We start from the raw sequence: 23390 nt of genomic DNA, 5'->3' as shown, positions 1-23390 counted from the left end.
ATCTGACTACATTTGAAAGCAGTTATTGCTGCTGCCAGCAATTCTGTTCACACTCATGTCAACAGAGGAGTGGCTGCCTGGGCACCTGCTTCTCTTGCATATATCCCCCTCCCTTTTCCTGTGCATTCCCTTTTAAAACCTTCTGGCTTCCCCTGGATGGGGCAGATGGTCTCTGAGATATTAGTCCACCATCTTCCTATGTTGCCCGCTTCCTGAATAAAGCAACCTTTCCTTTGCCAACATCACCTGTCTCTCCACTATTGACTTTTGAGCGGCAAGGAACCAAATCTAAGATTGGAACGAGTTCTCTTGTCTAGTAACACTTCCAAATTTCCATTCTAAGATTTCAGTCACTGCTCTATCTTCCAATAGGGGGCATCCTGCAAAATTTCAGTCAACCACTGCCAGTGTTTCTCAATAAGACTGCTATTGGCGTATGGGACACAATTCTTGGTTGTTAAGGCTGTCCAGTGTCCTGAAGAACACTTAGAATCATTGGCCCCTTGGCAATAAATGCCAATACCACCACCCCACAGCCTAATCTGTGACAACCAAAAATGCCCCTAGATTTTTCCAAATATGTCTTAGGAAGGCAGCACTGCTCCTGGTTAGTTGAGAGCCACTACTGGCCCTAACGTTCTTTCTTCATAGGAACCATGGGTTTCTTTTCTCTTTACCCTTAAACTTGAGTTGGAGACACATTAGCTATATGATCTTGGGTATGTTTTTACCTCCCCTAGATTCAATTACGATATTACCAATTATGTAGAGGAAGATATAAATGTGGAGCAATCTGGTATATTTAAAGTGTAAAACCACACATGGGAAAACCCAATGTAAAATATGAACTAAATGATTAGCAGTACATTAAAACACAATACTTTATGATTAGGTAGGGCTTCTTTTCAGCAGACCCTTTTCTTACCTTTCTGGAATTTTATTTCTATTCCATTACTTTGACTATTACAAATTATTACAGTTTATATAATAAATTGTACTCCCCCATTACTCTACTCTTTTCAGTTCTCCTCCTTTTATTAAGATATAATTCACATCCTGTAACATTCACCCTTTTAAAAATGTACAACTCAATGGTTTTTAGCATATTCAAAGTTGTGCAGCCATCACTAGTATGTAATTCATCTCTCACAAAAGAAACTCCTTACCCGTTAACAGTCATTCCCCATTTCCCTCTCCCCACTGCCCTGAGCAACCACTGATCTACTTCCTGTCTCTATGATTTGCCTATTCTGGACATTTCATATAAATGGAATCATATTTTATGTGGCCTTTTGTATCTTACTTCTTTCACTTAATGTTTTCAAGGTTCATCCATGTTATAACGTATCAGTCCTTCATTCTTTTTTAAGAATTATTTTTTAATCCATTCTTTTTTAATGGATATACTACATTTTGTTTATCTACTCATCAGTTGATGCACACTGGTTGTTTCTACTTTTTGGCTACTGTGAATAATGCTGCGTATGTTTTCAATTTGATTGGGAATATACCTAGGAAGAGAATTTCTGGGTAAAGTGGTAACTCTTTGGTGTCTGCTTTTTGAGGAACTGGAACTGTTTTCTAAAGTGGCTGGGACATTTTACATTCCCACCAGTGATACGGGAACACGCCATTCCAATTGCTTAGATCCTCACCAACATTACTGTCTTTTTTACTTAAGCCATACCAGTGAGAGTACAGTGGTATCCTGTGATTTTCATTTGCAAATCCCTAACGTCTAACAGGTTTAAATACCTTTTTTTCTGTGTTTATTGGCCATTTACCTTTTTTGGAGAAATACCTATTTGTATCCTTTGCACATTTTTAATTGGGTTGTTTAGTTTGAGTTGTAAAAGTTCTTTCTATATTCTGGATACTAGAGTCTTATCAGACATGATTTGCAAAACTTCCTCCCATTCTGAGGGTTGTATTTTCACTTTCTGGATGGAGTGTCTTTCAAAGAACAAAAGCTTGTAATTCTGATGAAGTGCAATATATGTTTTTTGGTTGCTTATTCTTTTGGTGTCATAACTAAGAAAGCACTGCCTAATCCCACAGTCATGAAGACTTACATCTACATTTTCTTCTAAGAGTTTGGTAAATTTGGCTCTTACACTTAGGCTTTTGATCCATTTTGAGTTATTTTTGTACAAGGTGGGAGGTAGGGGTCCAACTTCATTCTTTTGTATGCGGATATCTAATTGTCTCAGAATCATTTGTTAAGAGAGACTATTCTTTCCAATTGGATTGTCTTATTGAATACCAACTAATCCTAAATTAAAAGTTTACTTCTGGACTCTCGTTTGTATTTCATGGTCTATCTATACTTATGCCAGTTTGACACTATCTTGATACCACAGCTTCGGGACATGTGACTCCTCTTTGTTCTTTTTCAAGTTGGACTATTCTGGATCTCTTGTCTCTTGCATTTCCAAATGAATATGAGGATCCACTTGCCAACTTCTACAAAAAAGGCAGCTGGGATTCTGATGGGGATATTGTTGAATCTGTAGATCAACTTGGGAAGTACTGTTGTCTTAACAATACCAAGTCTTCCAATCCATGAGCACAGGAATCTTTCTATTTGTTTAGGTCTTCTTCCTGTTTGTTTCTGTACATTTTTTTTCCTTTGGATGGAATGTAGTAAATATTCTCAAAATATTGAGTTGGGTTGAGAAGGCAAGGCAAAGGGAGAAATAAATAAACATATTAAATACAACATGATACAGGTCCTAATTTGCGTAACAATAAATGTCTCTTCTTTTTTCCACTTCCCTCTCTGATTTCCCCTAACGAAAATGTGTCTTTAAATGCATTAAAATATGTTGGAGAGGCTCTAGCAAATGCTGACAAAAATATGAAACCTCTCATACGTTGCTAGTGAGATGGCAAACTGGGACTTTGTAAAAATGACAATATATGCAGGGTGGTCTCAGGCGGTCTCCTGTCAGCCTTTGTTAGTTAAGACAAACCTGGAAAAATAATGAAATTTGCTAGGTGTTCCAGGAATTTGTAAGACAGGGAAAGTGTCATGAAAAGCATACTTTGGAGTTAAAGCCCTTGCCCCGAGGCAGGAAATGAAAGCATAAAGGGGCTGGCCCTTCCTCTTTTTCCTCCTTTCTCTTTTAAATGATATGAACAAATGCACAAATCAGACAATACTGGCCATAAAAATATTTATTTTCCACCTGTGAATCTGCTTTCATTCTCAAAGTCATTTTTCCCTAGATGTTTTAGTATTAGGTGTTTTGTCTACATAGTTCGCAAGGGGGGTAGCTGATGAAAGGTTGGCACAAGTATTGTTAACGAATCTGGTTCCAGCTGCCCTACTGGATGAAGGCCTTTTAGGAGAGCTGCAGGGCATTATCACCGGGATTATCAGCCTGCAATGGGCACAGAACTAATCAGATTAGCAAAGGAAAAGTTAAAATGACGCCAATCTCTCAGTAAGCACAAAATATTACCGATGTACAAAAATGGGTTCTCTTGAGATTGTGCTTTCTAAGGAAGACTCAAATCTGAAATTCTGACCATCAAATATGGCAATGGCAAAATATTAATTTCTTAGGACTAATGCTTTTGCTAAATTACAATAGAAGGATGGGTTCTTTTGGAAAGGAGTAGAGTTTGATTTCCATTTTAAAAGGTAGAGCTGAGCAGAGGGTGTAGATGTAGACAGACAGTTTAGGGAAGGCTGGACTTGTCCCAGGGTTTAAGATATTCCTGAACTAAATAAACCCTAGGTAAACAGAACATTCCTTACATGTGCAAGCATATCCTTTAATAGGGAGAATTGCTGGGATTCCTGACTCCACGTAATCAGGAAATCAGAGGTCTAAAAATAACTTTTACTTCTTCCAAGAAAGAGGAAGTGGGTTGGCAAGTGAACATTTAGATTTGATAATCAACAGTAATGAAAAACATTCTTAAGTCTCTGGGGTTTTCAAGAGCTTAAAGGAAAACAGCTGAATGTTGAATCCCCATTAAAACTGCTACTTATTAAAAAAAAATTTTTTTTTGTACATTTACAGAAGTCTCAATAGAATGTGTAAGTTTGTTTCATACAAATTATTTACTCCATGTAAATGATGAACCACTTAATCAAATTCAATATAGTCAATTAAAACAAAAGTGCTCATGGGGCACCTGGGTGGCTTAGTCGATTAAGCGCCGACTTTGGCTTAGGTCATGATCTCACGGTTCGTGAGTATGAGCCCCACGTTGGGCTCTGTGCTGACAGCTCAGAGCCTGGAGCCTGCTTTGGATTGTGTCTCCCTCTCTTCTGCTCCTACCCTGGTCATTCTCTCTCTCTCTCTCTCTCTCTCTCTCTCTCTCAAATAAACATTAAAAAAACTTTTTAAAAAGTGCTCAGATTTGAGAAAAATGACCAATTTATATTAAGGTCACCAAATGAAAGAAACGGTGCATATACAGTAGTTGTGAATATGCTTCAGGATTTCTGTTGTGTTTTTTTTTTTAAGTCTGCTAAAATACAATTGGGATGTTTATTACTTTTTCTATCGGCAGCAATGAAAAAAATCACTAGAAATCATATTTTTGTCTTTTTCAAATAATCTGCATTCAGTGTCAAAATCCTCAAAACGTTTAGATATCAAAGACAAATACTGATTTTTTTCATTAATGATGAGAAACAAGAGATCCAGTTTAATCAAGATCTGACATTTATAAATTTTAAGCATGCAAGTGAGCTAAAAGATTAAGAGATTAATTATAAATAACAACTACAGGAAGAGATGATCATTTGTGTGATTTCTAGGTTCGTTAGGATAGTATACATCCAGAGAACTAACAGAAGTTCTCAGATCCGATGTCGAATAATGGAATGTGGGCAAGCACTCTTAAATGACCTTTATTATTTTTTAAAAAATTTTTTAATGTTTTATTTATTTTTTGAGACAGAGACAGAGCATGAGCAGGGGAGGGGCAGAGAGAGAGGGAGACACAGAATCATAAGCAGGCTCCAGGCTCTGAGCTGTCAGCACAGAGCCCGACGCAGGGCTGAAACCCACGGACTGTGAGATCATGACCTGAGCCAAAGTCGGCCGCTTAACTGACTGAGCCACAGGCGCCCCAAATGACCTTTATTTACTGTGCACTACATGCATACTGTATGCTGCAAGCAGAGAAAGAATCCATGCGTTAAAGACAGATTGGTACTATTGCCAAACTATAGACATGCTATCAAGGTGAGTCAACTAGGATGTTGTTCAAAGCTCTTTATACTTAATGGTTTCCATGAAAATAAGTGCAGAAGCAGAAATGCGTACACATCCCAAAGCGTCTTCTTCATTGTTTCCAGTGCTTTCTTTGCATTGTTTTTCTTTTGTTTTTTCTACTAGTGGCATTAACTGCTAGTGTTCTGCTAAAATCTTTAAAAATTCCATAATGAAAGGCAGATAATTATGCTACCCTCTGATATTTTTGATCTCTTATCTTTTTAGTTTCTGTACTATTTCTTCAATAAGCATCTGAGTTTTGGCAACCTCTGACTGAACAGCACTTAACATATTATTATCCTGATCTGCATCCAAGAGTTCCTCAGCAAGTTGTCTTGTAACTGCTATCTGTTCATGTCTCATTTTTCTGTCAGACACAACGGCCATCAAGTTAAATCAAATTTCACTGTGCTTTTGTATCCGTTTTTCTATGACTGCTTCATTGTGCTGTCATCTTGATCTCATGCGTCTAAACCAGTCGGTCCTTCTCTTAATCCATCTAATCATACAATCTTCTGTCCACAGGAACATAACTGACAGAGTGAAAAGCATCTTCTTCTTTTGCTGATGTCTTTGCATCAAATGCAAACATCTGCTGTCTGGACAAGCTATTGTGGACTTGTCGAATCACACCTGGATTGCTCAATGCAAATCTTTCATAGCTGCATCAAAGCTTTGTGAACGTTCTTTAAACTCTGATAATGTCTCTTCTAAATGGAGACCTTGATGGGTACAATTCAATAACACACTTACTGTGGCTTGACTAGCACAAACATTATTAATTATCTGCTTGGCAAAAAATATCATGTCAAGTCTGGAGTCCTGAACTAAAGATACAGAGGGTGCTGATTCTTTTCCTGGCTGACACTTGAAAAAAAAAAAAAATTAGCCCATGAACTGGCTTTAACTTTTTAAAATTCTTAGGCTCTAAACTCCATATTTCTTCTACTTGGGCTCCTCAGCAACCAAATCCTTTAATGAGCTCAGTGAAGAGACCAGGGTCGTTTTCCATGAAGCACCATTCCCCAGCATTGGCTGTCATGGCCTAGGCCACACACTACCCCTGCTGCCACCTAGGCTCTGCCCACCCCTCATCCCACCCGGTACCAGCTGCCACTGGCCACTGAGCTCGTTGATCTCAGCAACCCTGCTGCGGAGTTCATCAACCCAGGTCATTCCTCCTACTTCCGCCGACAGCCTGTTTCAGAATTTCTTACAGAAACTTAAAAGCAAACATTAAAGAAGTTGATTTGGGGGGCTACTAACATTTTTGAAGCCTCATCTACTTTTAAGACACAAAACTGTGAAGAAAAACAAATCTAGCACATAAAAATAAATAATAAAGATGTCATTTATTTCAGCATATATTTGCTAGAAATAGAGGAGATACAAAAGTAGCATCATAGTCACTACACGAAAGACAAAAATCTCACCAGGAAGGCTACACAGAAAAGGAAGAACGTACTACGTGCTAGGCAAGCAGACGTTAAATAAATACACCCTGAGTACCTGTCTAGTGTGTCTGTCAGACATCTAGGCCCTGGATACACTGCATGGAATAAAAGAAGCAAAGTTCATCCAATGTGGGAAATGGACAACAAAAAAGGTAAATGTCTCACTCAAGTGATGTCTGAGAAATGACCTGGATGAGCAAGCACTATCTCCATAAAGCACCAAGGCCCAGAAGCAAAAGCACATGTGGCATTTCCCAGGGTGGAGTGAACCAGCAAGGTTGGAACTGAGCCAGTAAAGGGAGCGTGTGATACAGGCGATCTATAGAGGGCCAATCCACAGGGGACTCACAGGTCTTCACTGTAAGAAAGACTCTGATTTTGACTTTGAGAGGTGGGAGAAGCCCCACAAGGGTTCTCAAACAGAAGATTGATAAGATCTCCTGTTTCAACAGGGTTACCTAAGTGCTGCATTTAAACAGGTGAAGAGAGAAGCAGACAGGGGGCATGGGCGATGATGGCTTGTACTAGGGTAACAGCAATGGGTATGAAAAGTGGATAGGACATGTATTTTGAAGGTGGACAGAGTGTTACAAACTGTTAAAGCACACAGAAGATACAAAATAAATATTTGATGAATGAATGAATCTTGGATAGGAAGGAGAACCAATGTGGACTAGAGTACTCAGGAAAGGCATCAGACTTACCACGTTTCACTTGAACTCTCTGCATGGATGTCTCCTATTCCTTATTATAAGCATGTTTATTTATCTTAATTCTTGGAAATTATTTTTGCTCGACTGATCCTTCTAGGACTATTAAATCCAAGTGAAAGTAGACAGAAGTCTAAGTAAATAACAGTGGCAATAGAGTAGTGGACAGATTCAAAGATATTAAGGAGGCACAATCTAAAGGCTCTGGTGATTAAATACATGGAATAAAGAAGCAGAGAAAATATAATAGGGGTTTCTTATTTGGACAACTTGCCGTTATCTGAAGGAACACAAAAGAAAAAGCATGTTTGAGGGGGAAACAAATGGAAAAGGCTAAAAATTTTAGAGAAACAAAACTCAATTTGGGGGAAGCAAGTATTTTTAAAGTCTAAAGGTTTAAAATTAAGTAGGTCAAGACTACTGCTTCCAAACTCGGATTGGCATATTAAAAGTTAATTACTGTTTGGAATGATGAGAGGATTCTGGAAATGGACAGTGGTAATTGTTACACAACATTCTATAATATATTTAATGCCAGTGAATTGTACACCTAAAATTAGTTAAAATGTTACCTTTTATGTTATGTATATTTTACCACCATGTTCACTCACTAGAGGTCAAGTGGTTTTTTTTTGTTTGTTTTTTTAACGTTTATTCCTTTTCAAGAAACAGAGACAGAGTGCAAGTGGGGGAGACGCATAGAGAGAGGGAGACACAGAATCTGAAGCAGGCTCCAGGCTCTGAGCTGTCAGCACACAGCCTGATGCGGGGCTCAAACTCATGAACTGCTCGTGATCATGACTTGAGCTAAAATCAGTTGCTTAACCAACTGAGCCACCCAGGCGCCCTGAGGTCATTATTTTAAATGAGATATAATTCACATTCCCATTTAAAGTGTTCAATTCCAAGTTTTTTAGTGTAACTATAGAACTGTGTAACCAGGGGCGCCTGGGTGGCGCAGTCGGTTAAGCGTCCGACTTCAGCCAGGTCACGATCTCGCGGTCCGTGAGTTCGAGCCCCGCGTGGGGCTCTGGGCTGATGGCTCAGAGCCTGGAGCCTGTTTCCAGTTCTGTGTCTCCCTCTCTCTCTGCCCCTCCCCCATTCATGCTCTGTCTCTCTCTGTCCCAAAAATAAATAAACGTTGAAAAAAAAAAAAAATTTAGAACTGTGTAACCATCACAGTAACTAATTATAGAACATTTTCACTGCTCCCCAAAAGAAACTGGCATGTATCACAGTCAATCATTCCCACTTCACCCCAGTCTTCCAGCCTATATGTCAGGTGTAAGCAATACTTTTTGTTCGTTTGTTTGTTGAGGAATAATTTATCCCAAAGTCGCTTTTTTCTACATAAACAAGAGACTTAGGGGGATAACTTCTGAACAAAGCCCACACATCTTTCTCCATTGTTAGCTTGGTGGTAAATACACAGCTCTACTAACAAAAATTCCTGTGGACAATTTTTTTCCAGTAGGTGAAAATCATACAAATCAGTAAATATAAGCAATTTGTTTTCTCATTTTCATTTTGTTTTTGTTATTTTCTACCCATGTTTATATAGTTCTAAGTTTCTGAAAAACCTCAAAGGAACCAATAGCATTATGAAAGACAAAGGATAGAAGCAAAAAATTAGGTCGTGGAAAAATTCCTGGTACCCTTTAAGACATGCCTCTACTTTGTATGTCATTAATTTGCTCTTTTTATAAGTTCCTGTTTCTGTTCTTACACCTTTGATGTGTGGCCTCCTGTCCTCAAAACAAACTGCAAACTCTGAGGGCAAATAAGGTTTTCTCCCCCAGCACCTCCCCACCAAGAATATACAAACATTCAAGTTGAAATATTCTGAGAAAATGGAAACCTTTTTTATGTGTTCAAACTAATTTGAATTCCACAGAATGACCTAATTCAATTACACACACACAAATACAAATAATAATGAAATATGAAATAGCTCATACACAAAAAGCATCCTCACACTGGACACCCAGGTTCAAATTCTGGCTCTTCCAGTTAGTTAATTCTGTGACCTTGGGTAAACAACTTAACTTCTCGGCTGTCTCATTTTCTTTTTTTTTTTTTTTTTAATTTTTTTTTTCAACGTTTTTATTTATTTTCTTTGGGACAGAGAGAGACAGAGCATGAACGGGGGAGGGGCAGAGAGAGAGGGAGACACAGAATCGGAAACAGGCTCCAGGCTCTGAGCCATCAGCCCAGAGCCTGACGCGGGGCTCGAACTCACGGACCGCGAGATCGTGACCTGGCTGAAGTCGGACGCTTAACCGACTGCGCCACCCAGGCGCCCCTCATTTTCTAAAAGAAGGAAAATCATGTCTAATACATATTCTGAGAATTTAAAAATTTTGAGCAGTGCTCAGTACATAGTAAACAGAATACATGTCCACTTTATTATTCTCTGCCACCTGTGTATATTTTTCCCTTAAAATTATGCCATTTACATCTTCCACAACATGACATGATCTGGCTTTAGCTTAGCCTTAGCTTTTAAAGATTAAATAAAGTACCCTCTTGCTTTCCCTCACTGTTTCTAGTTCCCCACTTTTTAATTTAGTATACTCTTAACACATAACATAGGACACAGCTGACATTACTAACATATAAACACATAACATATAAAGGTTTACAACTTATAAATACGCCTCAACTATCACACCATCATACTATACTATCAACTTTCCAAAGCTAGTTTTAGCCAGTGTTCCCTTACTCACCAATTTAGACAATCTCTGCCATCACATTATCCATTAATTACCATCCAGATGAGGCAAATTACCTTTGCAGTTGGGAGTATTCAAGATGGCAAGCAGACACCCTTATTTTCTGAAAACCACTCCTCACCTTAACAGGGATGGGACCTGGTCCCTATCTGGGCTAAACTGATTCTTCCACCTAATCCAGAAGAGGCATACAGATATGCTTGCACTAAGGACATTTTATTTTATTTTATTTTAAAGCAGGCTTAAAAGTCCCCAACAAGGGACTTGACCTCATTACCCTGAGATCAAGACCCAGAGATCAAGAGTCAGATGCTTCACTGACTGACCCACCCAGGTGCCCCCACTGAGGACATTTTAAAACCTGAAACCATCAGACAACCATTTTTAAGTAATACATCAAAGCAGTAAAAGCAGGTCTGAGAAAGAAAGGAACTAGTAATTCTACTGTCTTCCTAAATTTTACTCATGAGCTTTAGTTTGGTTCTTTGGTGGCACATACCCTTCTGAAGTCAGGCTATCTGGGTTTGTATCCTGGCTCCATCATCTACCAGCTGTAAGGTTTTGGCTAGGTCACTTAATCTCTCTGAGCTTGTTTCCTCATCTGCAAAATGGAATTGATAATGATGATTTCACCTACTTTGTAAGGCTGTTTGAAGGATGAAGTGAAATAATACATGTAAAGTGCTTAATAAAATGCCTCACATTTGGTACTTAAAAATTCATTAATTATAAGAATTTATTATTTTACCTATAACAATGTGTTGAGGCATTATTCTTTCTTCCAATCAGAAAAAAGCCAGAATAGATGACTATATATACTTTGTCTTAATAAGGAGATATTAAATATCTTGAGCAAAAAGAGAAAAAGCCAACTGACTCTTCTAACTCTAAAGCCTAATAAGACACCAAAAACGAGAGAATAAAAATTAATAAAATAAAACACACAAGGGGTTAGGAGGTATTAAGAAATACTAGGAAAATGTTGCTTATTTTGAGAATTCAAAAACCTGAATGTTTTGCATTAAGAAGTTTTTGAAGATACTATGTCATTTTCCATAGCTGGCACACAGTAGTCAAAAACTGACTGCTGAGGGGCGCCTGGGTGGCTTAGTCGGTTGAGCGTCCGACTTCAGCTCAGGTCACGATCTCGCGGTCCGCAAGTTCGAGCCTCCCGTTGGGCTCTGGGCTGATGGCTCAGAGCCTGGAGCCTGCTTCCGATTCTGTGTCTCCCTCTCTCTCTGCCCCTCCCCCGTTCATGCTGTGTCTCTCTCTGTCTCAAAAATAAATAAATGTTAAAAAAATTAAAAAAAAAACTGCTGAGTGAATGAGGTCTTACTGTGGCTTAAACTAAAAAAAATACCATACCATACCATACCATAACATAACATAACATAACACAAAATTTTTAAAAAGCCAAAACCAAATAGAGGAGATAGTAAGCAGCTCCCTCTGGATGTTTTAAATCAACATCTGGATGATATCAATAAAAGGAATAATATGCCTAAAAAGACTAAAAAATATAAAAATGTAACAAGATACAGTTCTTATCTGCTACTAAAATAAATTTAACAACATATTCTCAATTAACTGTGCAGATGGGAGAGGGGTGAGGTACAGCAGCAAGGGTGCTCAGATAACCAAAAAAGTCTCCATTTGAATTTGAAATATATTTTGTTACCTTAAAAGCAGACTTCCTTAATTGCTAACATTTAATTCTGGCCTAAGTCCACATATGGCAGTTCCACTGAGAAGGGAACTAACACATAGTTAGGGGAAATGATACATTTAGTTGCAGAGGTGGATTATGAGAACAAATGTGCCATAGATAATGTGTTTGCAAAACCAAAAATATATGAAACATGCAAAATCCAAGAACATGCAAAAATTAACTATACGAAGAAGGTCTGTTTGCAATCATTTTATTTTTTTATTTTAATTATTTTTGAGAGAGAGGGGGAGTGGGGGGGGGGGAGAGAGAGAGAGAGAGAGAGAGAGAGAGAGAGAGAGAGAGAAGATGCACAGGTGTGCATAAGCCGGGAAGCAGCACATTCATCGATCAAAGAAACTTTTCCCAAGCAAAGTCTTATCATGGCCTATTTTCATTTCAATTTACTGTTTTCAGCTTAGAAATGCAAAGATTCTAGGTACGCAGACTGCATTATCTGGACATACACATAACCCCGTTTAGGAGAGGTGTGGGATCTGTAAGGAAATGTGTTTGAGCATAATCCTACAGAGATGTACTTTCAGACAGGAACAGAGGAAGCCGCTTCTTGGCATCCTCTGTAATTATGGCAGGCTTCGGGTAACTCCCCTGTTTCCTCTACTATCCTCACCATTACTGGTCAATACTCGCAGGCTGCAGGGACATCTGTGATGCTTTACAGTATCAAAGGCCTTAACTAACTAATCCTATTTTTTTTCTTTTTTTTTTTTTTGCCGATCATTACTAGCTGAGTCCTCAACCATTTCCTTGAAGAAACATCCAGAAGCCATGAAATGTGCATTTGAACACCTGGCATAATCCATTCCTCATTTGCATGATAGCTCTATCACTTGCACACATTTGTCGGTCATAACACACAGGTCAAAACTGTTTGTCAGAATACAAAATACACTGGGAATGCAAGCTGGTGCGGCCACTCCGGAAAACAGTATGGAGGTTCCTCAAAAAACTAAAAATAGAACTACCCTATGACCCAGCAATCGCACTACTAGGCATTTATCCCAGGGATACAGGTGTGCTGTTTCAAAGGGACACATGCACCCCCATGTTTATAGCAGCACTATCAACAATAGCCAAAGTATGGAAAGAGCCCAAATGTCCATCGATGGATGAATGGATAAAGAAGATGTGGTAAATACATACAATGGAATATTACTCAGCGATCAAAAAGAATGAAATCTTGCCATTTGCAACTACGTGGATGGAACTGGAGGGTATTATGCTAAGTGAAATTTGTCAGAGAAAGATAAAAATCATATGACTTTACTCATATGAGGACTTTAAGAGACAAAAACAGATGAACATAAGGGAAGGGAAACAAAAATAATATAAAAACAGGGAGGGGGACAACACAAAAGAGACTCAAAAATATGGAGAACAACCTGAGGGTTACTGGAGGGTTGTGGGAGGGGGGATGGGCTAAATGGGTAAGGGGCACTAAGGAATCTACTCCTGAAATCACTGTTGCACTATATGCTAACTAATTTGGATGCACATTTTAAAAAATAAAAAATAAAACTAAAAAAAAAAATACAAAATAACAACAGCAAAAGAAGACACCAACATGCTCAAGTCAAGACAGAGAAAGAGCTTCCTGCACAAGAGTATCTGTGTTCTGCCAGGGCAATTCTCACTGGTCTAAGGTGAGGAGAGCAATTGGCTAGACTCACCTCTCACCAACTCTTATTAACAACTGACAGTAACATGGCTTATTTTGTTTCATTTTTTTAACACTTCAGAGAGAATTAACATTGTAATACATTAGCCTTATGTGGGGTGCTCTCTCAGATGAAGGTGTATGCACAAGAAATGCTGAAACAATACAGACAATTCCGCTTACCATAAGGACAAGATTCTGACCTTCAAGCCGACTTGGATATTAGCACTTGCTTAGGCGTTGTTAATGCCCCCATTTATGGAGAATTCACAAGCTGACAGCCCTCTCACAATGTGATTTCTTTCTCTTCTGTAATACTTAAGTACTATTAAACACAGACGGTAGAGGAGGTATCCCAGCAGAACTCATCTATTTTTTGTTCTTGCCAAAATTACGGAGTAAAGTGTAATAATCCTAGAACAAAACTGTCCCCAACAATGGTTAAAAAAGCAATAAATATTCTCATTTTCTTCCTTCCCATGACTACCAGTCAAACTCTTTCTAATCAAGTGGTTTCATTTACACGCCATTGCTAAAAAGGAGTAACCGTGATAAACATTACTATTTGTATAGAAGGGCATGTAAAATCAGAAATCTGCAGACTATATGCCAAACAACGACATGAGTTATCCCAAGACATAAGATCATAGGGACTGTTTACTTTCTGTAATATTTGGGCTTGAAAATAAGCATGTTGTTAGTTTTATAAACAAAATAAAGAATGAATAGATGGATACATTTAAATTGGTATTAAAAATCCTGTATTTTGGATCCTTAACAGACTGATTCCTGAGCTGCATATACTCATCATGTTACTGATGTTACTTTACAGCAAATTTCCCAGAGTTTGAACATTATTAATGAAACCAACTAAAAATCAACTAATAAACTAAAATATAAAGTTAACAAACAATATTATAAAAACTGTTTACATTTGAAGAGAACTAGAGTTTAGAACCCAAAGCCGGTTCTTCACTGCCAAGCCCACTACAGAGGGAGACAAAAGTGACAGGCCTAGAACAGAGTTTATTCACGTATTTACTTCTAGCGAACCTGGAAAACTTTGCAGGCAAATTTTAGTGTTCAAAAACAAGAGGGCTGGGGTGCTGGGTGGGTGAGTCAGTTAAGCATCTGACTCTTGATTTCAGCTCAGGTCTTGATCTCACGGTTCGTGAGTCCGAGCCCCTGTTGGGCTCTTGCTGACAATGTGGAGCCTGCTTGGGATTCTCTCTCCCCCTCGCTCTGTCTCCCCCCGCCCCCAGCTTGTGCACTTGCTCACACACACATTTTTTCTCTCTCTCTCTCAATAAATAAACATTTTTAAAAAAGAGAGAGAGTGCTAATCAACAGAGAAGAAAGCTGTGATGGCTAATTTTATGTGTTGTCTTCACTGGGCCACAGAGTGTCCGATGTTTGGTCAGACATAATTTGGGTGTGCTTGTGAGGGTGTTTTGGATGAGATTAACATTTGAATAACTGAGTAAAGGCTGTCCTCCTTAATGTGGGTGGGCCTCATCCAGTTGGTTGAAGGCCTCACAAGAATAAATGGGCCTTCCTGAATAAGAAGGAATTTCTCCTGCCTGCCTGTCGTGCTGGCAAATCAGGTTTTTTCTGCCTTCAGACTTGAATTGAAGCATCAGCTCTTCCTGGGTCTCAAGACTAACGGCATTTGGACTAGAACTACATCAGCTCTTCTGGGCCTCCAGCTTGCCAAATGCAGATCTGCAGACTTGTCAGCCTCCACAACTATGTGAGCCAATTTCTTATAATACCTCTCTTGCCCACTCTCCCTCTTCCTCTCTATAAAAACACTGCACAGGAAAAGTCCAGCAAATGCTTTATGATGATGATTGCAGCTTTGATGCCTCAGAAAGCTTCAGATCCTCTCCAAGAAATGGCCATTTATTCATCTAACCAACTTATCCCAAGCCCAATGGGACTAAGATGATACTTAATAGAACATTTTCTTGAATAATGGCCACACTCTTACTTAGATGTTAAAAATAATCTCCAACTGCTGTTAAAGCCAGTCATTTTCTACCATCTTCTTTCTACTTCTCTCCCCAAATGGTCACCATCCCCACTGCAACCACTATCTGAAGAACAAGCACAGAATTGGAAAGAGTACTAACCCATATAATTACTGTACTTCATCTAAATAGTTTTGATTATGAGAGAGAAGAACCCCCCTTCCCATAACAAATATAAAAATAGCCAGGTACTTCCTTTGCTCTCTGTCAATGGGCAAAAAACAGCACTCTAGGTCTCTAGGGAAGACAACATCCTATCATTAATGGGGTGTTTTTTAGGAATCATTGAATGGTACACATTACTCAAAATCACATACAGTAGCAAGCATCTTAGAGCAAAAAATCTTGCAGCCATACTCTCTGCACATTCCTCCGAGAATCAGGGTATGCTAACGAATTAAAACTGAATGGTAAGTTCAGAAAAGGTGAAGATCCATTAATGGAAAACAGAAAGCCTTTCTGGCAGTAGTGGCAAACCCTTGGTACCTGTTGACATTTCTTAAACTTTTGTTTATCTTAAGAATCTTATGAGTGCTTAAGTACCAAAGCTGATTTCCCTGCCAACAGAAATATACCGAGACTTAACAAGGTTACACTACAAAGGAACTTCTACTCCATATTATTATTTTTATTATTTCACATGTAGATGATACCTTAATGTAGGGGCTGGGAAGAACAGGGATGAATTCTTAACAAAGTCATCCAGTTTCTTTCCTAAAGAAGCAGCAGTCTCTCCTCACTCATCTTTCTTAATTACCAATGGTCACCTTCTATGGACAGCTCTAAAGTGGGTGGAGAAGGCAGCAGACAACACTTTCCACTCATCAGAGAACTTTCTAGATCAATAAACTGTACATGTGTCACAAGCACCCAGTCGGGATATACCAGGGGAGTAGGATCTCATGGTTTACTGGAAAGGAGGGACAAAAGAATGCCTAAACACACAAATCAACTGACCTATGAGGTCATCCTTTGTTCTTTAACTTCTGCATGAACACCTGAAAATTTCAATCTGTAAATGAAATTAAGATCACTACACCTAAAAATATCTTTAAGTACCAAACAGGACTAGAGCAGGAAACAGGAGTGGGAGAGAGAGGAGACCATGGGATGTAAAGAAAAAACATTAGCAAAACCACACTATGTTGGAATTTGAATGTATGAGTTCAGGTTTTTCACGATTTCAGAGAAAGAAGGATAAAGTATCTTATCCGGAAATATTACTTAAGACAAAAATAAAAGATATATTAGCTAAACGGCAGGGCAGACTGATTTGAATACCATGTTCCCCTTAAGTACCAGCTAAATTGCCCTAGAAAATCTTTCTGTTTGAAGGTCCTTATAAGAGACATAAGGAATAGGACAATAAATGTACCTCTAACCCACTCTTAACAAGCTATTTTTGTGCTCCAGCAAACAGTCTTATAAAAGAGATATTTATAAGGCACTTCCAGAAAGCAAGAGTTCAGTAACTTTAACACTGAAGCAAAAGGAGTAGGAACTAGTTTCACCATCTCCTAGAAGCAGCCCCTCTATTTTGCCAGACTGGCAACAAACAAAGCACTCAGTTTGGGCAACTGTCAAACTAATGAACATCAAAGCAGACAGCCTGCCTCTTCCTCCCCTAGGGACACTACTGTTCCAAAGTGGACTTTGGCGTTTAGTCTCCCTCCCTACAAGAATGCAGCCGAGTTATCTGAGTCTACTCTCCCACATTACTGTTGCTCTTTCTCTCATCCGCAACTAGAGCAGCTTCTGCTAACACCAAGCACTGCACAGTAAATTACTCTCTCAAGTACTGCTTATCACTCCCTAACCATAGTTTAATCTCTTAATTAGTTTCAATGCCAAAAATTAGGATTTCCTGAGGACTGCCACAGGATGTGCACCAGGCTGCAGGGGCCAACGCTTAAAGTTGTTGATTCAATGCAATCAAGAGTTCAAAAGCATGGTTGCTATTGCACAGCCAGAAACAGAGGGCCCTAAACAAAAGGAAGAAAGGAGGCCAAGTGCTTTCGAAAAATTAAGGAACTGAGTTTAAAGGGTGCCAGCTCACAGTCAGGACAGAAAGTCTTAATTTGTCCAAAGACTATGCTTTGGGGCTGGAATACATTTAGGCAGAACTAAAGGGATGTATTGCCCTCAAGCATCCACCCTCAGATGAGGAGGGCCAGGAAATAAGACACTTGCTGGTAAGGCTAGGCTTGGAATTAAATTAATAGTTACCAGGGGTGGAAGACAGCAATAATAAGTTTCACAAGCTAATTAGTATTGAACTTTTTAAAGTTTATAGCAGGGAAAGCCATTCGTAGGTTATGTACTAGAAAAATTTGATTCTGAATTAATAGGCCATTAAAAAAAAAGAGCGAAACAAAAGTAATTCCAACCAGACTTAAGAAGCATGATCATGGGTCTCTGAATTCTTACTTCTCTTTGTCCTTTCCTAGTTGGTTTTTGACTTCTCCACCTGTGTCAATGATTCATTCAGGAAGGATCATCAGCTCTTTAGAAGAAAGCATCAAGGCATCCAGAGTTCCAAAAACAATTAAAATTGGCAACTCAGTTTTACCACCAAACTCCTGTTCCACAAGCCAACATGTCCCTTTATTTTTCTTTCAAAAGAAAGAGGTCATATATCATGCCTTCCAGACACCTACCAGTAGAGCAGCTCTTGGTTCTCTTTGAAGTAAATAAGCAGGGGGCGCCTGGGTGGCGCAGTCAGTTAAGCATCCGACTTCAGCCAGGTCACGATCTCGCAGTCCGTGAGTTCGAGCCCCGCGTCAGGCTCTGGGCTGATGGCTCAGAGCCTGGAGCCTGTTTCCGATTCTGTGTCTCCCTCTCTCTCTGCCCCTCCCCCGTTCATGCTCTGTCTCTCTCTGTCCCAAAAATAAATAAATGTTGAAGTAAATAAGCAGAAGAAAGAAAGAGAGAGAGAGAGAGAGAGGGAGGGAGGGAGGGAGGGAGAAGAAAAAGAAAAAAAATAACCCTTAAATTCCTTAAAAACTAGTTTGCATTATTAACTGAGGTTTTCTTTAAAATAAACATTCTAGGGACACCTGGGTGGCTCAGTCGGTTAAACACCTGACTTCGGCTCAGGTCATGATCTCACAATTTGTGGGTTTGAGCCCCACGTTGGGCTCTGTGCTGACAGCTGGGAGCCTGGAGCCTGCTTCAGATTCTGTGTCTCCCTCTCTCTCTGCCCTCCCTCTCTCTCTCTGCCCCCTCCCTCTCTGCCTCTCTCTGCCCGCTCACACTCTCTCTCTCAAAAATAAATAAACATTAAAAAAAAATTTTTTTTTAATGCACATTCTAGGGCCTTGTCCACCAAGACTCAGTGGTCTGGTAGAATGGACTAGAATCCTCATTTCTAACAAGCTCTACAACACTGGTGCTCAACTTCGAGGTGCTTTTAAATAACACCCTGCAGGGGTCTTACCCCCAGATACTCACAGGGTCTGCAAGGGACCCTGACATCAGCATTATTACTAACTTTAAAGCCTTCCTTTGTGTGAGCAAGAACCACTTCACTAAAAGTGCCTTTGATGCCCAGGGTCCATGGACAAAGCTTGAGAACAGAGGCTTACAACAGTGTATCTTAATGAGGTCCTTCTGAACCTTACTTCACCACCGGAGCAGATGGCAGGCAGATTAAAATATTTAGATAATTAGAAAAACCATAGGTGACTTTCTGTTTGTTTCCTTAAATCAATTCCTCTTCAAAAAGCTCTCAAATGTGGCAAGGCTTCAGAAGGGTATCTGGTTCTTAATTGAGAACAGAGTCCATACACCCTCTCCTTTTTTTTAAATATGTAGCAAAATTGGTGAAAAACTAGGATCAAGTCTCCTAGACAAAGTCCTCAGAAATAATTCTGGGGGCAGGGGGGAAGCAATTCTAATCATGCTAAGGTTTAGAAAGTTCTTCTCCAACAAACAAAACAGAGCCTGGGTTATAAAGGTTCACAAATTAGAAACGATAAGAACAGGCTTAAGGAATGGTCATAAGGCTCAGCTAAACAGTAACTGAATAAATCAAACTGTGGGGAAAAAAATCTTCAAAATAAACTTGTTTTTAATTTTTTTAATGTTTTATTATTTATATTTGACAGAGAGAGACAGAGCATGAGCAGGGGAGGGGCAGAGAGAAAGGGAGACACAGAATCTGAAGCAGGCTCCAGACTCTGAGCCGTCAGCACAGAGCCCGACACGGGGCTCGAACTCACAAACCGCAAGATCATGACCTGAGCCAAAGTCAGACGCTTAACTGACTGAGCCATCCAGGCGCCCCTAAAATAAATTTGATTATGTAATGAAACTAAGGTAATTCACCCACTTTCATCTTAAAAAACAAAATGACGCTGTACTGACTCACAGTGCTTTAATTAAGAATTAGCTTCCTTATATCATCTTACTACATCTCCCAAAGGAGGAACATCCAGTGCAGGCTCCTTTCCTGTCCCATGGGAACCTCCAACTCCTTATTTATGTTTTGCATTAAGAACCATATTCTACGAACTGAACAAGTCTACATTTGTTCAAAGGTTAGCTCCCAGCCTGCTGCCTGTGGGCATCTTAATAGCTAGTTTCAAACAAACTCTGAAGCAAGACACAAAGGGAGAGACCACTCTTGTGGTGAGACACTTTTATTAGCATTTGGATGTGGAAGAAAGAGATGGGAGTGGAAGAAGAAACAGACTGTGCAACAGAGCTCTGGAGTATTCCTAACAGATTCCTAAAACAGAGAAGGAGGCTTAAGGGGTTATTGATCCACGGAGAGGAAATAGGTAGGTAAATACCCCAAAGGACTTTCATTTGCAGGGCTAATTACTCACAAATAAATTTAGCTGTTTTTTGGAATACTAGCATACCAGAAATCAGAAAATTAGAATGAGGTTATAAAGGTCTATTTTAATAAAATGTTAAATACCATTAATGCAATTTCAGAAGAAACGGAGTTCAAGAAAGCCACATTCTTTCAATTTAGAGACAAGATATTGAGAAAACTTGCATCATTTGTGGGCTGAAATTTCTCCACTTATGAAGCGGTCATATTGCTTGCTGATTTTTTTAAACTTTTTTTTTAAATGTTTATTTTTGAAAGAAAGAGAGCACAAGCAGGGGAGTGGCAGAGAGAGAAGGACAGAATCCAAAGCAGGCTCCAGGCTCTGAGCTGTCAGCACAGAGCCCAACGTGGGGCTTGAACCCACAAACTGTGAGATCATAACTTGAGCCGAAGTTGGATATTTAACCAACTGAGCCCCAGGCACCCCTGAAGTGGTCATATTGCTTGCCGATTTTAGAAGGCTTAAGCTATTGGTTAAAAAGCCCTTTAGGCTACATAATGATGAAGTTAATTTACAAAAGGAAAATCTTTCTTTTTCTTTAATTGCTGGTAATTTACTAGAGTGAAAGCTTCTATAGAAAAAAATCCACTTAGATGGGCCACCTGGGTGGCTCTGTCAGTTAAGGGTCTTGACTCTTGATTTGGGCTCAGGTCATGATCTCACAGTTTGTGAGCCTGCGGTGGGCACTGCGTGGACAGTGCGAAACCCACTTGGGATTCTCAATCTCTCTCTCTCTCTCTCTCTCTCTCTCTCTCTCTCTCTCTCTCTCTGTCTCTCCCCATCCCTCCCTCTCTCTCTCCTCCGCCTGCTTAAGTACACTCTAAAAATAAACATTAAAAAAAAGGGAAAAATCCATTTAGAAAAATTAAAGGAACATAAGATTAATAAAATCTGAGTTTGCCTCAAATAATTAACTAGCTTCAAGGAAGTTTAAGATTTTGGGGGGATGATGGTGAGGAAGGAGCTTTTGGGGGAGGAGACAGAAGGAGGAACCTGAGAAAAGAGGAAGCTGAAAAAAGGAAGAATTTACCTGTGGCTCTGAGACCAGGTCTTTTCTGGAATCCTATCCCTAGCACTAGACAGTAAGATTTTTCAAAGGCAAGTATCATGTTTGAAACCTACCACAGGATACACAGTAGATGCTGGATAAATGTTTTATAAATGTCGAAGCCAGTATCTTTTTTAACGGTGTTCAAGGAAGTCAGTTATAAGAAAGGAGGTAATCTGGTTTGACTCGCGATGTCAGATATACTGCTAAGCTATACTAAGAAGAAAACTGTTTATTAGAAAACTTGATTTTTATTTACATGAATTTCTAATATTGAATTAAACACTTAGGTAAAAGCAGATAAATAATGACAACGAAAAAAGCGAATCCAAAAACAGTCCTGCACGCAGAAAACTCAGCACTTACAGAAGGGTGCCCAGGCTTAGCCTGTCCACCTAATGTAACAAATGGATGGAAAAGCTGCAGCCTCCTGCAGAAAAGCAGGAGATTCTCCTTATGCCTACCTCTCCTCCCAAAAAGACTCTTTTCTTTTCTTTTTAAATATTTTTTTAACATGTATTCACTTTTGAGAGACAAAGAGTGGGAGAGGGGCAGAGAAAGAGGGAGACACAGAATCCAAAACAGGCTCCAGGTTCTGAGCTGTCAGCACAGAGCCCGATGTGGGGCTCAAACTCATGAACTGTGAGATCATGACCTGAGCCGGAAGTCAGATGCTTAACTGACTGAGCCACCCCGGTGCCCCAAGATTCTGTTTTCTTTAAAAGTTCAGCCTCCTCAGCATGGGACTCCTGGAATGCTTTTTTAAATTATTTTTTTAAGTTTCTCAGTTCTCCCTAAATTAACTTTTGACAGTTCCTGGGATTCTCAAGATGATCATTTAACACCCCATTAACAAGTCTATTATAGGAATTAATTCAAATGAGCCCAAACTAATTTTAATTAAACCTCAATCTGCCCAAGGTATTCCTTTTTTCTACCATACAATAACCGCCTAAATAGGCTCAGTTCTTTCGAAACTAAGAAGTACAAAAAGTACAGTTTTCCGGAAAATTACTTGTCATCGTTTTTAAATTTACCTAGTAAAATGTACCTATCTATTTAATTTGTTCCATGATTTGGCCATTCCGTTTAACATTCATCTACTTAAGCAATACACTTTAAGAACCCACTCATTTTCTAATAGTTATGGATGTGTGCATTCATTCATTCAGCAAATTTATCAAAGGCTACTACTAGATGCCAGACACTAAGCTGGGTGCTACGCATGTTATTAACTACATCTCTAGCCAGAAATAAAATACAGCCAAGCACAGCTCTGGAAAATGAAAAAGCACAATTTTAGTTGCTTTTGGTCAGTCATGTTTTGCCTGGACTCATGAATAGATCTTACAGCTAAATTTCCATTATTGGAGGTGTGCTAAGTAAAAGTTAGAATTTCAAATGTCTGGCGGAATCTGTCAGAATTTCCTAGCTGTCAGTTTTTCTAGCCGGCCTGTTCTAACTCCGTGTGTCCACTCAAAGCACGAGCCCCCCTCCTCCCCGCACACTTCCCACCCACTCTTCTCTGGCTTCGGTTCAACAGCTCCTCATCAATCCAGTCACATGACCCTCTCTTCTTTGGGAAAAGGAGAGGAACTGGAAGGAGAAAGGGGGAGAAAGGGAAGGAGGGAGGGAGGGAGGGAGAGGAGGGCTTACAAAGTAGGGGAGTGGGTGGATCTCAACCTCCTCTGCGCCATTGCGGCTTCTCTGAAGGCTCCACACTCTTATCACCACAGAGCAATACATCTTCCCACAAAAAAGATGAGAACATTTCTTAACCATCAACCATGTAACATCTGTGTATGTTTAAGCCTTACTTTCATATTTTAGGCAGGATTTATTTCCATGTAGGTTATCCATGTAGTCTGGCATCTAATAACAAAAAAGTTGTACTCACAAAAGTGACATACACATAGGATAAAAGTCTAGTAGTACCGAATATTAAATACAAA

The 23390-nt window shown here is 39.4% G+C and overlaps 1 protein-coding gene and 1 pseudogene across 1 annotated transcript in view; both read right to left on the bottom strand.

The window, feature by feature from the left end:
* Positions 1–23390, bottom strand: part of SPTLC2 (serine palmitoyltransferase long chain base subunit 2) — a 102507-nt gene that overhangs the window by 16764 nt on the left and 62353 nt on the right. The window lies entirely within an intron of this gene.
* On the bottom strand, positions 5034–8068 carry LOC124512605 (ubiquitin carboxyl-terminal hydrolase isozyme L5-like; annotated as a pseudogene).

The sequence above is a fragment of the Lynx rufus genome, unplaced genomic scaffold, assembly GCF_022079265.1.
Source record: "Lynx rufus isolate CCGP_SWC_20201006 ecotype Redwood Valley unplaced genomic scaffold, mLynRuf1.p SCAF_17, whole genome shotgun sequence".
NCBI lineage: Eukaryota > Metazoa > Chordata > Mammalia > Carnivora > Felidae > Lynx > Lynx rufus.
This window is presented reverse-complemented; position numbering and strand designations above follow the sequence as displayed.